This window comes from Struthio camelus, chromosome 1, assembly GCF_040807025.1.
Source record: "Struthio camelus isolate bStrCam1 chromosome 1, bStrCam1.hap1, whole genome shotgun sequence".
In the NCBI taxonomy this organism is placed as follows: domain Eukaryota; kingdom Metazoa; phylum Chordata; class Aves; order Struthioniformes; family Struthionidae; genus Struthio; species Struthio camelus.
The window spans coordinates 137,314,429-137,329,956 of NC_090942.1; the positions used below are offsets into that span (position 1 = coordinate 137,314,429).

The 15,528-nt window shown below is 38.2% G+C and overlaps 1 protein-coding gene and 1 long non-coding RNA gene across 10 annotated transcripts in view; one reads left to right on the top strand and one right to left on the bottom strand.

Moving 5' to 3' along the window:
• The window catches only part of SH3KBP1 (SH3 domain containing kinase binding protein 1), a 236,813-nt gene that overhangs the window by 150,950 nt on the left and 70,335 nt on the right, over positions 1 to 15,528 (top strand). The gene's annotated exons all lie outside the window — the stretch shown is intronic.
• Positions 2,912 to 15,528, bottom strand: part of LOC138062127 (uncharacterized) — a 28,345-nt gene continuing 15,728 nt past the window's right edge. Inside the window, exons 2-3 of the long non-coding RNA XR_011136213.1 lie at positions 10,493 to 10,729; positions 2,912 to 4,712 (exon numbers count right to left, since the gene is read on the bottom strand). This is a non-coding gene — a long non-coding RNA (uncharacterized lncRNA). The remainder of the gene's footprint in view (positions 4,713 to 10,492; positions 10,730 to 15,528) is intronic.

The window sequence follows — 15,528 nt, forward strand, 5'->3', positions numbered from 1 at the left end:
ACTGGCTAGGTAAGGGAAATATATTTTGTATGCCATGCGTGAAGAGGATCACCTAAGACAAACACGCTTAGAATGTACATGCTAGTAGCATTTATGATTGCTGTGTAACATAAGCATTCCCTTGTAGGGCAGTGACCGGAATTCCAGAGTTGCACAAAATTCACTTCTCTTCAGTCTCGCAGGCAGATTAGAATTCACAAACGATAAGGCTCTTGTAATGCCACATGAAGGATTTCTTTTGTCTGCAATTTACTACAAGTGTAACCATCTGTATGGTAGAGATTGTAAAAGGGAATTGATTAAAACATACATATCCCTTGAACTCTGAAGTCCCTTGTTTTAAAGTGAAGTGGTCACAAAGTGCTTATTAAGTGGCCTTCATTCAATGACGGGAAGTCTCGCTCTGCTATATAATAATGAGAAATGTTACCTTACTTTTTCCCAAAGGGCAGATGATATTTGTGTAGCGTAAGTTGGTAGGTTTGTTACCCAGCCAAAAATTGAATTTAGGATTTCCCGAGTTCACAGCCTACCCACAAACCTTCTTTCCTACGTCTTTGGATTTGTCTTAAAGTCAGCATATGTAATGGAACGTAACAGCTTCATCTTTGTAAGCAGAGTGCATTATTTGTGTTTCAAGCATGGAGATAAGTAAAACCAATGTCTCTGCTGTCACTGCTTAATTTCCTGTCCTGAGACAGGATGGTTAACCTTTTAACACTGACACTCAGAAGCTTCCTCGCACTGTGGTCTTTGGCTTCTCATAGTACAGATACATGATTCACTGACACAGCATTAGGTTACGATTACAAAACATCATCCTCCCCAAATACGTTTCTCCTGGCTGCAAGAAATTCCTCCCTCATCACTGCAGTGGTCTTTGCCATTTAATGCTGGCTGATAGAGAACTCTGTTTAGTCTGTAGTTCCAAGAAAGGTCATACTTGGCTTGAGGGCTCTGCTTCCTGGATCAAAAATGTTGTAATCTTATGATGCAGAGTGCCAAATCAGCACAATTTTTCTCTGTCAGTTTAGTTTTTAAAGGGATCTTTGCCCTGGTAAGTATCCTGTTCATTTACAAGAAGTAGCCTCACTTTTTCAGTAACTCACAATTTTTTGAAGACGCAGAAACGATGCTTTATTGAATTCCTTCACGTTTTTTTATTCTTTCTGAAGTTTGGAGACCCGAAAACTCTTTCTGATGGCTCTTCTTGGTTCTGTTATAGACGAAACGTTTTATATACTTCTGTAACGATAATGTTACGATTTTGATTTTACAGTATTTCCTAACAACTACTGAATGTTGTAAGTATGAATAAATTATCATGAAGATTGTATAATGTGGGATTATTTATTACAAGATAATTCCCAGGAAAACATCAGTCCCGTTTACAGAAGAGTCAGCTTGGTCTCATTTTGTTGGGATTATTACTTTGTAGTTTAATATGTTTTCTATTTTATGAATCATAATTTTACAGCATGTTTCGTGCAAAGGTGTTTTGCAAGGTTAAACGACCCAAGTGTCATGGTGAGTTAAGAAGGCTTTCCCATAAGATGGGCAGGAGTCAGAGAGCAGAGAGGATTGCTAGCAGCTGAGCAGGAACAGATTCCCTTAGGCCCGCCTGTATATCACCGCCCCGTTTGTCGTGCTGTGTTTGTGTTTGTTGTGATAGTCTACTAGTAACAATGCTGAACACAGTGATTCTTCTCTTTGAGGATGATCAATAAACTTCCTAAGTGAAGGCAAAACCAAAGAATTGCATGAAACCCCATTGGCTTCATTGGACTCGTTGCTTTGCTGTTCTTTGTTTTAAGAATCACAAAGGCAGATTATCCTAGGGAAATTAATGATGTGGTTGTGGTGGCTTAATAGGAACAGTGCCGTCAGAGCTGTGCTTTTGTGTTTTAAAATAAGGGGAGTTAAATACTTTTGCTTTGCAGCACTTCTGGTTTTCTTTGGCTGTTTGTGTTGATCAGTCGGCTGTATTGATTCTTATTTCATCAGGAAACAAAATTCCTAAGGCTTTGCTCTGTCAGAGCTAAATTCCCATTAACAATAGGTGTAAGTGAGCTAATTGACTATGCTAGTGTGGCTGAATAGCTTGCTGATAGATGGATTTTTAGAAGAAATACAGTGTGCATATATTCATATTGCACCTCCTTAGAATATTCAGTGAAACATTGTTGGAGTAGCACAAGTTTTGTGCTCCAAAAGAAATGCCCATTTTGCGTTTCTGCCTTCTCCTTGGGCAGTTTCAAGATACTTAAACAGGTGTTTATGCTTATTCTTCTTTCAATTTGTAGTAGCTTATCTAAAACTTCTGTTCTGAGGTTTAGCTTCCTTCCAACGTTATCTGTATATACTTCCATTGTTCCAACAAGCCAATGCTTTTTCCTTTCCCATATCTAAAAATAAACCTTTGAATGTATAAGATAATCAGTTTTGACCAATGCATTCCTTTGTCTGATTTAACTATATGGGATTGATTAGTGAGTTGATGTTTCAGCTAAGAATGCTAAATGCCATTATAGCTGAATATTAAGAAAAAGTCCTTTTATATCTTTCTCTGAAGACTGTGCTTTCTTCAGGAGAGACTATGGAGAATATTTTTCACATTTTCTGTTTGAAAATATTATATTTGTACTTTTCTTCGGGCAATAGATCTCTTGAGACTTTTCCGGGTTAGCTGGAGTTGGTGAATTCACAGAAAGAGCTAGATTTCATTAACAGACTTCGCTGAGGTCACATTAGTGTTTGCCAGAGCTTAACATAAATTATATTCAACTGTCAAATTGGGGAACCTTGCAGCCACCATAATGATTTAATATACAGGAGAGAAGGTTATCATGGCTCTAGATCCAGAAACGTGTAAGATGTAGCTAACTGGTGTTAGCTAGCTAACTTCTGACTGCAAGATGCTAAATTTAGGCTGAGGTTAATTTTAATTATATTTTATTTATATATTTAATATATTTGAGCGAGGGAAGTGGAGAAGAAATAATGAAAGCAGACACAACAGCTAAAAGGGCTAGAAGCTTATGTCAATTATTAAATCTGCCTGCCCTCTGGAACAAGATAGAAAGTGGTAAATTCAGAGACCGAGCGCTTGTAAGACCTGTGTATTTTGAAGCTGTGACCTGGTTCTGCTGGACCTGGGATGACTGTCTTCTGTTACAGTCCACATCTTGGCCCCGCCTGATCTGTTAATTCCCGCCTTGTTGCTTGCACAAAACATTTTTTCCCTTAATTTTTAACTGACATTCAAAACAAATCTTGGAGAGATGCTGCGTGGAGGTCTTCCTTGGCGTTTCTGAAGTGGTCGATGTTATATCTGAGCTCTGGCAATGCTGCCAACCCACTGACGGTGCGTGGCCAGAGCTAGCTGCGTAGGCGGCACATGGCAGTCTGCGCTTGCCTCCGTGTTGTACAGCGCTGTGCGGCTTCTTTTTCCCGTCAGATGTTGTCGTAGGTAGGTGCTTGCTCCCCTGAAAAAATGCTGAAGCTGCTGCTCAAAATATGAAGATAGTTAAAAAAAAAAAAAAAAAAGTGAACAAAACCACCTGGCATTGAATACAAGCACTCTTAAAAACGCCTGCTGGGACAAAGAGCATGCAGTGCAAATAAAGAGGGGAGGGGGGTGCATGTGTGCGTGTGAAAACAGCACGCATAGCACTGTGTGCATGAAAGCAGAGGCTCCTGCTGTTCATCTCTTCAGTGCCAGCCACAAGCGATGGCAGCCGTCATGGTGAGCATCGGCAGCGAGCCGAACTGTACATAGCAACAGGAGGCAGCGGGCAATTGTGCAAGCCGGTTTGTGTTGGGCTTTGAAGTTGTGGTGTGCTGCAGTTGGGCATCGCTGCCCTGCAACCGTTTCTTCTAGTGCCACCGTGTGAGTCAGCCTCCTGGGGAAGGTTGTCACTGGTCCCCTGCTGTAGTTGTCACGAGAGCAAGGCTGCCTCCTGGCGGGTGGCTGTTCCTCTGCTGGTGTCACTTTGCATTTCTAGGGTTCGGTGAGGAAAAAAAGAACAGGATTTCTTTCTTTACACAAAAAGAGTGCGCATCTGCAAATGGTGGCGGATGCTCACAGAGCACTGCGGGTGTTGTAAATAAGTTCTTTAAAATATTGTTGTCCTTTCTGAAGTAAATAATTCACAACAATAAGAAGTAACCTAATCTATGCAGGGTAGGTGAAATATGGCAAGTTCTTGAAATGAGGGACGCTTGAAAAACAGCATGTCTCTTTTGGGGAGGCTTAATCAAAACAAGGCTTGGTACAAAGAGGGTAGAGCAGGAAATGGACAATTAAGTTTAATAGAGGGGAACAAATTTGATAATTCCGGCTGGCAGTGAGTCTCTGCTGAGTCACTGAACTGTGATACTTGAGTAAATAGTGTCTCCGGATCTCCTGGATACTTCCTGCTTTTCCACGCTATCCCATTAGGTATCTCTGTTCTCACATTTTATCCCTTTGGGTTGTAATCTGTTCAGGCTGCCTGAGCAGACCCATCCAGGTATTGCTTTTGTAGCGGTCGGCAACAGCATTTTTTGGTGAAAAAAGGTAACCACACAGGATTTGATGCTGCTTATGACTTTTTATAGGCTTTTGTTTTTAATAAAGCAGCTGTTGGACTCGGAATAAATGTAAGATAGTTGTTGTCTGTGCCGCAACGCTTCGCTTGTACATCATTGGCTATTCCTCAGAAAAGTTTTCTCTGTGTGAAAGAAGCACGAAACGCGTATGCGTGAAAACCATTTCCCACTTATGTTCCCGAGCTACTTCAAAACCATGTAAAAATAGAAACAGAGTAGCGTAGGAAGTATTCCTAGTACTAGAAGTTACTCCTAAAAGTAATGTGGAGGATCTGCTCTGTTGTCCTGAGGGAGAGCGCTGGGCTTCTGCCAGGATGAGGTCTCTCGGAGGAGTGCTGGGAGGCAATACTCCCTAGTTTTCAGTAATGGTTTTGATTATGAAATGTTAGCATGCTTCAGTATGAAAAACAGGATGTGTAGGTTTAAGCTAATGCAATTACATTTCACAGTGGGGACGAACTAAATGTATATATGTTATGCGTTGCTGTGGTTCAGCTGCTGACTAGTAACTTGCTACATCACAGCAAATCTCTCGTTTCCAGTTGAGTCTATACCATAATCAAACCTCATACCCCCAGAAGAATTTAAAAAGAAGAATCATTTGAAAACACAAAACACTACGCTTTAATAGGTTAAAATGGAGCGGATTTTTGAGTTCCAGAGACATTTGATGAAACATCAACTGAATTTCTAGAAAAAGATTTCTTACATGTTTCAACTCCAGTAGAGAAAATACTTTCAAAAGTAACAGTACTTGACATGCAAGCTGACTTTTTTTTGCTGTCTAATGAACTGCAAGAGAACTGGTTTACCAATAAATGCAATGTAATGTGTCTAATAATAACAATAAAACCTACCTAGATAAAATCTAACTGATATAAAATGATATAAACAAGTTTAAATTGCTGTAGTCAGGGCCTTCGGAATGAACTGTTTTGTAAACAATCTTAGTGTTTCTAGCTAAAATGATTTTTTTTCTTGCTTCACATTGATTTTATCAGAGAATATAACTTTGAGTTTTAATTGCTTAGTTGTTAACTTTTTTAAAATTCGAAAAGGTTATAAAGATTTTAATGAGAAGATATTTGATATTCTTTGCACCAGTCGTCTTTGAAAGTTAGAAGTGCAAAGACCCCTATGCCGAAAAAGTAAAATAACCAGTGTGAGCTTTGAAATTCCATAAATAACTTCCGTACTTGCTGAGGCATTAAAGAGATTTGTGAATATAAACCAGGGTGTATAAGATCTGCAAGTTACCTAGAGTAGAATTTATATACTCATCTTTTCCTGTCTATTTAAAATAATTTATGTTTGGGAAATATAAATCTTCAGGAAGTAGGTTTGAGTAGGCCTTCAGGCTTTAGCCGCTGAATCATTCCTGAACTTGTTCTGCTGCTAGCAGGGTGCTGGCACAAGCAGTGTGCTGTAGGAGATGGTACCTTTGCTGTGATCCATCCTCTTGCTCATTTCCTGTCTTTTAAAATATCCTGATATTTTTTCTGGAAGTTTGTACTTGCTTTGATAGTACTACTCAGATCAGTTTTGATTTGCTTCTGATAGAGGGCCAGAGGGGCTCTCGGAGATCATCTAATGCAAGCCATTCAGTCAGTTTAGGAGCAAGTAGGTATAAACAATCCCCAAGAGATGTCTCTTGACTTGTTTTTAAAAAGAACCCACTAAGGACTGTGTGTCCTTCCTATCTTTGTCTTTCACGACCATAACAGAAAGTATTTTCTAATATCCCAGCTCGGCAAATTAAGCTTTTCTTGTTCTTTTTTTGTAGGAACCGTATCAAACAATTAATTGCCCTCCCCTTTAAAATCCTCTATATTAAAGTTTATCATGTCCTGCCTTACTCTTTGTTTCTCAAAACTAGAGAACTGTTTTTGCTTTTATCTTTTTAGTGTAAGAGTTAAATGTCTGTCTTCTTGTCTCAAAATTATGTTGCCGTTCATATGAGGAGAATGTCTCCTTACATAATGAGTTGTGTGTGTATAGGGAGTGTGTTGAGTGTGCATATGTATGTACGTGGCAGACATATTTGTGTGTAAATGCTTCAACACTTTTGTAAAGCTTACTGGATGCTATTTAAGGTCAAATAGAAGTGAGAGTGTTTAATATGTTGTGGTTTGCTTAAATATAAATATTTAATTTCCTCCAAATTATGAGAGAAGCCCATGGTATTTTACCCCCTGTTCCCCTGCTGCCTTTTTTGAGTCATTTTAAATTTAAATGAATGTTTGTGGAGAAGAAATATTAAGAATTTATGAAATTTTCATGGAGCACAACATCATCATAATGATGTTTCTGTTTTACCAGTTTCTTAATCATCTTCCTTTAAAAAACAAAAGCTCAAACAGACGCTGAAATTCAACGTGAAAATGACGTGAAATTCTACTTTTTTCTTTCTGTCTTTATTTTTTTTTTACTGATGAGACCGATACACTCATCATTTGTCAAAAACTCATTTTCCAGCAGTACTGTTTGCATGACTTTCTGCCCAGGCCGTTCATAAAAAGTCCGTGCCTTCTTACTTATGCTGCCTTTCCTAGCTGTCGTTTTCATGAAGCCAGGGGAGACGAGAGTCGATTGGCGATGGAGAGGAAACATCGAACCTACCGTGAGCAGAGCTCGGAAGAGCTCCAGATTTCCTGCGAAATAAACAACCGTCCCCTTTGTTTGCCTGGGCTGGCCCAAAGCGTGACTCAGTGTTAGGGCTGGGCTCCCACCCTCGGTGAGCTGAGCTCATGCGAGGAAAGGGCAGGACTCCGGTGCTGCTCTTGGACATTTTTAGCTGCTGCAAGGCAGCTTGGCTTCACAATGGGAGAGGAGGTATTTCTTTTAAAATTATATATATATTTTTTTCTCCTGTGACTGTTTAAAACTGTATTATAATAGATATTCTGCGGAGCACAGAGTTTGATTGCAGGATTCTTCATTTCTGCTCTACCATTTGTCAATGCTGTGTACATAAAAAGAAAAGAGAAAGAGCCCTGGGATGCTGAAGTCCCTCTCTGCTTTAGAGGAACATAGTAAAATAGGAGATTACTTTGTGTGAAGACATATTCTGTCCTGGAACTGTTTGGCTTAAGTTTTTTTTCCCCCTTCGGACTGTTTGGCCATTAAACTTGCACAGATGTGTTTAATTTCTATATGATTTGGTTTGAATTCTCTTCCTATAAAGAATAACGTAACTTTACGGTTAAGCAGGAATAGTTACACAGTCTCTAGGATGTGTTGCTCTTTCAAATGTGTACTTACTAAGCAAAGTCACCCCCCATATTCTTCCAAAATGGTTTAATAAAACTGCAGTTCTTTATGGCAGGAAAAAAAAAAGAGCTTTACTAATTCCTGTTCTGTGTGAGGTGACATCTGGAGTCTTTTGTATGAATAAGGAAAACTGATATGAATAATTTTGTAGAAAATCTTGCTCACTTGGATAATAAAATCTAAATGCCGATTGTCCTTTCCTTTAGAAGACAGCGAGGAAAACAGGAGTGAGCTGATTCTTACGAATTTTTATAGAAAGCTGAATGGAGAGATGCCAAGTAAACTGTTTAATTATTTGCAGATACTTTGGGGACTATTGGTAGCAAAAAGTAAATTTCTCTAAACATCTGCTTTTAAAAGCTGAAGTCAGTAAACTATGTACAAAATATGAAATGAAGGTATAAGTTTTTGAGATGTCGTTTGTCTTACATTGTGCCATGTGTCTTTTTTCTTAAAAAAAAAAAAAAAGAGGAAGGAGGAGCAAAAGCATGCAAAAGGATCATACAATAGCCAGATGCTCTATGGGATAAAAAGTCTTTAGGCCAACTTCTAAAATGCCTTTTTGAAGTCTCCATTGCTTGCATATCTATATTAAGCCACTTGTGTTTTATGTTTTTAAAAATGGTTCTTAAATGCTGTGAACACGAGCTTGCATTATTATAGTTAGTTGACTATAAGCACTTCACAGCAACTTCCCAATAAGAGCCAAGAGGGAGAGAGGACTCAACTCGTGAGGAGGAAGTCCTGGTCCAGCAGTGACTTGTGGCCAAGTGTGGGCTGCTGTTGCCTGCTTAGGCACCGGCCACCCAGATAGCTGTAGAGCTCCATGTGTGCAGCTGACAGTGTCTTCTGAAGCAGTCTGTCTGTACCTAAAGCGCTTGCTGAAGAGAAAAGCTAAAAACCCGTGATATTAGTCATTTTCCATTTGTGTTTCCAGTTTCTGAGCTCCATTCGAAGGAAAATAGATTGAATTCCTGTCAGTTGAAAGAGCTGAAAGGATGCAGATGCTAATACTTTCTGCTTTGTCACTTGTTGCGCTGTAATTTTCTCTGTGAGAGTTTAAAATAAAAATATCTCTCTGTTTAGCCCTAGCAACTTCTGTCTCGATTTCAGTGATGCAAGGTGGAAAAAAAACCCTAAAAATGGAAATAAAAGATAATCTGAGGGGAAAAGGAGGAGTATAACGCCAAAAAAGGGAGAAATATTTGCTGTCAGTGTTAAGTCCAGGACTATCTGCATGGCAGTAAAGGCTTGTTTTTTTTTTTTTTTTAATCATTGAATTTGAAAAATATAATTGTACAGCTACTTGAGAGTTTGTTGTCAGCTTTGTAGCTGTCACAAAAGAACAAAGTATTTTTGTTGCTACTTTAAAAAGAAAGATTTGTGGCATTTCTGTCTTCCTTTTTTCACTAACTATAGCTCTTTCATAAGTGTAAAAAGCAAGGAGCACAATAAAAAAAGAGATGGGCATAGTGAATGCCTGCAAAGGATAGTACTGGTTAACAGTGTGGCATTTTTTAAAGAGGAGACCTGAATTTATTCCTGCTTCATCCCTGTGTGAACTCAGAAAAATATTTTTTTGAACTTCACTTTCTTCATATTTAAAATGGGAGCAAGCAAATGCTTGTGGTAACTTAATTTATTTTGTAATTCTGTTTGCAGCTTGTATTTGAAAACTGTGATGCAAATACAAAGCAATGCAATTTTGTTCAGTGGCAATGAAGTATTACTTTCAGTGGCAATTCCTTACTTCACTTTCCCTCACTCTTCTTTGGATGCTCTAGCTGTGTTGGAGCCTCCAGATACCCAGTACAATCTCCCTCTACTTTGTGCTTAATCTCTTTATAGGCATAACAATAATGTTGTCTAATCTTTCCTTGTTACAGTATATGTGATACGGTCTAATCAGTGTCAGTAGTCTAATCTAATACTATTTTTGGAGTGTTTAGTAATTTACCAGTAAACCTAGCTTATGTGGCTTCCCAGAGCTAACCCCCACCAAGTTTTAGACTACCAAAGCTGTTAAAAGCAGTAAAATTTTGCATTCCTACGAACAGTTGTTGATATGCAGATTCCTTTGTTGGGTATAAGTACACATAAATATATAGTTTTTGGTTTTTTTTTTTTTTCCGGTTGAGTTTTTTGCTTTTAAACAATAAAGGTGGAAATGTTTGTCTCTTTCTGTGTCTCTGCTAGACACGCTCCCAAGCCAGATTTCAAATTTACCTGCTGGTTAAGTTTTTGGGGTCATCTTCAGACCCTGGAGCATATGATTTTGCTAGAAAGCAGCTTTCATCAGCTCTTCCAAGAAGTTCATTTTCGTCACCACCTCCCCAGGGAGCTCAGGCCCAGGGACAGTCTCCAGAAGAAAAGTCCCTCTTGGAAGGACTCCCTTCCCCTTTGAGGCTATGGAAAGATTTCTGAGGTGCACATAATATAGCTGGGAAGACATTATCCTTGTACCAACAAACATCTTTTAGCAGATATAAAACAGATATAGCAGATAAAAACAGATATATAAAACAGATATTTAGCAGATATAAGGCCATGAAAAACTCGGTATACTTAAGAAAAATTCCCTGTTTTTTGCTTTTCTCGATTTTTAGAGACATGCAAAAGCAGTTGAACTTACCACTGCAGAAGTAAGTGTAGATCCCTGTAGTAGCTGTCAAATCCATAAATTTTGGAAAAGAGCAGGTTTCATAAAAGGACTTTCCATGACGGATGGTATAAACGGGATCTTGCTTAGTTATCAACTGCAATGTAGACCGCCCTGGCTCTCCTGGGAGAGCGGAGAGGAACTGCGTTCACTAAGTACAGACTCGCTAAAGGATTCTTCCCAGGGGAGACAGAAACTGTGAATCGCAACCTGCAAAAGATAAAATCCTGACAAGCATTTTAGGGGGCACAGACAAGGAGTGCAGAAGGACGTGGCCCTTTTCATTTGTGTGAACCACACTCAGTAAAAGGGGAAAATGAAAAATAAATAAAGCAGGAAGGAGAGAAGACTTGTCCGCTGCAAAAATATTTACTTTTTTGAAGAAACATCCTCTACCATTGCAAGTCTGCAGCCTAAGAATAAAAACAAGCTTGTTCATATATCTCATTTCGATATGTGTGCTTTCACAGCTTTGAGATGAGGCAGTTGGGAGCATAATGTGTGTTTCATTCCTTGTTCTCTTTTTTTTTTATTTCATTTGCTAAGTATTTTTACTCATCAGTGATTCTAATATGTCTTGCTCCATTTGTTTCAGCAGCATCTTCCTAATCTAAATGCTTATATCCACGTTCTCACTTGGACACAATAAACTATTAACCATTGGGAAGTCAGATTCCTAGTTCGTTAGTGGCTTATAACTGACAGCCTAATGGCATCAAATGTCAGGACTCCAAATTTTGCAGAAATATGAATATTAGAAAGTGTAGGAGTTAAAGTATATATTTTTTTCTTCTGTTCAGCACACTAAGTATGTCAGTAGAAAAAAGCTTTTCTCATTTTCAGCCCCCCTAATAATTTGAAATTTTAAGAAATTGTCAAAATACCAAATTATAACAGCTTTAGACTCTGAAGTCATGTGCTAGTAGAAGAGGTATACTGTAGATAGTAGTGATGTAAAAGACAAGATATATCCTGTCCTGCTCTCTGAGCTACCCAGAGTTTTAATGAAAATCACATTTTATTGTTCATGTTCATTCAAGCTTTTGTTCCCACCCACTTTTCTGTCTGAGAAATTGAAACAGAAATTTTGCATTACGTATTTTAACTGCTCGTTTTTTTGAACATAGTTGAAATAACACATACTTCTCTGGAGACTTGCATAATGCTAATGAGGATATTCTTCATCTGTGGTTTGTAGACTGCTGGTGGTCTGCTGAACACCTGGTTGTTGTAGTGCATGGAGAGCTGGATGGGACATTTGGTGCTGACTCAAATCATTTCTGATGCAGCTCAACAGCTGGAAACAAGAACTAAAGTAATTTTCCATTTAAGAAGTTCTGAGGTTGCTGAAGAGATGTTTTGTAGTTGCAAATGGGAAATTAGGAATCTGTGAAACAATCTCGTCTTATTGGACGTCTTTCCCACTATGAAGGTTTGAAACTCTTCATTTAATGCAAAAGTATGAATTACATGAATGTGGAGGATATAAACAGTTACAACTCAACATAAGCATCAGTATCATCACTGATGGAGCGGGGTATATTCATACACTGAAACACTGAATAGGGTTATCCATTACTGGTTTAGCTCTTCAGAGGAATTAAACTAAAGTCAAAGTTGGACCGATATTGTGCGTATGAAGATATCTCAAATCTATAGCACTTTCTCAGAGAAACTTGTAGGCAGTTAAAGAGATTCTTTTTCAGAGTACTCAGCAAAGTCTAATTCATTCAGGGGACTGGTGACTTGTTATGAGCGCTTAATTTATAACGTTGTGTTTTATACCTAGTCTACCCTTCAGGTGAGAAGGAAATTGAGATATCTAAAAAGGAAATATAATTAGCTATTACTGTCCCATGGATTTGTGTTTTTCATTACAGTAGCTAATTCTTAATAAAGTATTTGCTTTTTTAAAATCTTTTAGATACATAGTGGGCTTCTGGACTGCTTCTGAGGGAACGACAAAAGGTGGCCAAGGAAAGCAAATTTATATAATACCATAAAGCAATCTTTAGCTCTGAAGTCTCTTCAATGAAAATTTTCTTAGTGGTCCACAAATCAGAGGAGACTGAAAAATTAGTAAGCTAACCTGAAAAAGTTTGTTGCTTTATAATTTTGAACATTTTTCTAATTATTTTCTCCATTTATATTGGTTCTCCTTATAATTTAGTTCTGTCTTTAACTGAAAAACTTAAAGTTTTATCTGATAACTGTTGGGGAGAGAGAGGAGTTGGAGTAATCCTTTGTAATTTCCTCTGTCTTTTCAGTTTGTTTTTATGTCACCTTGCTTTATTTAGATTTACCTTCCTAAGGGTACTATATTTATTATTTCCATCTCATATGTTCAAAGAACAAGTCTTACAGGAATCTGGAAGATCCTGAGACATGCGTAGCTTGGCTCAGCAGTGTGCCTAGGCTGGTATTCTGCCTCCACCCATGCTCAACACTGGATACCTAGGGGAGAGTACGGGGACAGGGTGAAAGTGCAGAGAAACTTCTGCAGTGAGTGCTCACAACCTCTGGTGATTTTTAACCTGGAGACTTTCCAAGCTAAGTGGTTGCTTGGTGTTTAATAACCCTAATGTTTTTTTTTTTTTTCAGCAATTCAGGTTGTTTTCAGCAATTCACTTTGTGATGTATGTAGAATTTTTCCATCTGTAGGTTCCTGTGAAAGAGTGTTTTGCTCAGCCTAATGACACATTATGTGAAGGAGTGCCTCCCTTTGTTTTGAATGTGACACCTGCTAATTTCTTTTGATAACCCTTAATTTTTATTACTGGAAGAGATAATTAGTGAGTCCTCCCTAACCACCTTCTCAGTGCCCCTCCTGGTTTTTATAGACCTCTGCCAAATCACCCACGTTGACCACATTTCCAGGAGGAGGAATCTGTTCCGTAGATTTGATCATCCTTGGTGACTTTCCTTTTTTCCAGTTCCTGTAGAGACTGGGTAGGTTATGTGCAAGGGGGGAAAGGACATGAGAATTGCACAGAGTGATCTAGGTGTTGGACTTATGGACAGATTAGTACAGTGCTTTCACAACACTTTGCAATGTTCTTTTTTCTTTTCCAAAGTACATCTGTGTGTTCAAAGCCCATCATTTCTGTCTAAAGTTAAGGGGGTTTCCTCCAAATGTCTGCTTCTCTGAATTATGTTTCTATACTTTGTCTTTTCTGAATCATCTGTGAATATGCTGAAAACAAAAGCCTTGATCCAGATCCCTGAGGGATTCCTCAATTCAAAAACCTAGTAACGAAATTCTGCCTTTTGTTTCCTGTCTTTTCATCAGTTACTTGTCTAAGTTAAACAACATAAAAAGGGACAAATAGTAGGCTCTTTTTATCTATCTCTCAATTTTTGCTGTACATTCAGGTCACAATTTCAATCTTTTTCAGGAGCCAGGAGGACCGACATGGCTGTAATGAAAATCGGTTCAATCATACTGGCCCTTTTTTCTCCCTCCCCTTTCTGCTGAATATAATCCTTTACGATAACATGTCAAAAGGAGTACAGACTTGTCATTTTGTCTTTATTTTCCCATGAACGTTCAGAACCACATAAATCATTCTTTGTCTATCCTGATAAGAGATTTTAAAAGTCTTATTTGTACTTGATTTTGAAATACTTTTTGACATAATTAAGAAAAACACCAGTAATTCCTTTCCTTAAATATTTATTTTTTCAAGTGAAAAAAGAAGTATACCAGAAGAATAAGCATCTGAGATAAATCAGAAATCAAAAGCCCTACAAAATCATGCTTCATTCTAAAACATCCTTCATTTCGAGACCTTTCTGCTGTTTCCTTTGGGTTGTTTGCTTTCCTGCGTGCTTATCTCCTTGAATTTCGGTGTCATGAGTGTCAGTGTATCACATGCAGCAATTGTAAGAGGCTCTGACATTCAGTACTCTTTCTAGGGCACCAAGTGAATTGAATGCAGTGTAATATAATCACAACCTGTTTACCGCTCTCTGAAATGAAAATGAGAGTATTGTGGTAGGATGTAGACTAAGCTGCTCTTTTTGTGCGCATTTTTTGTTTTGCATTCAAGAAGTGAAATCTGTGTTTGAGAAAAATGTATTCATTTCTCTGTGGGCACTAGATAACATTTTTCCCCTCAGATACCTTTAGGTTTTTGCATCTGTATCCTTGTTCCAAAAACCTTTAATATTAGAGCAAGATAAATATGTGTGTGTGTGTGTGTGTGTGTGTGTATGTATGTATGTATGTATGTATATGTATATATATACTCATTGACTTCTTGAATGTTGCTTTCCTCTAAAATAGTGCTGGAAGTAGGGGGTTGACATTCATTCACAGCTATGGGGCCTCCACCTCCTCGCTGATGATCGTTGACTTCGGCTAACTTGTCTGCTTTGTCCAAAACTATTAACTGTGGCAAGAGGCGTGCTTCCTACTGAAATTACGTGAGTTTTCAAGGAGGTTTAATGGGATGGAGACTTTAGTTTTTTGCTTTGGTAAGGCCTAGATTTTATTTGGAGGGCCATCTTTTCTTTAGAGGTTTATTGACTTTCTTCAGGCAAGGAAGGATTAAAGAGCCACTGGTTCGTATGCCTGCCACAGTACCTAAATGCAGGGGTTTACATCCTTGCTGTAGAAGGGTAAAACCTTTCACAGGTAAAACCTTTTTAAAAAGAAAATAAAAAAGGATTTATTTCATTACGCGGATATGCTTGAGATAGGTAAGTAGCTGTAATTAAGAAGGCAGATATTTATCCAATTCCTAAATGGATGTAGTATGGACATGAGTTGGAATAAATATAGTTAAGTCTGCTGGAGTATATGCATAACGTGAAAATAAACTACCTTCAGATTGTCCCATAGAAGGTAATATAGCTTGACTGAAATATAGAGGATAATGTAGCTTGACTGGAAGAAACTGTAATATTAAAATTTAAAAGTATTTTAATTGGTGTGCTTTCTGCATTCTGTGAAATATTTGTCAAGCCTCCTGCTAATAAATTTCTTCAGATGTATGCCATGTCTTACC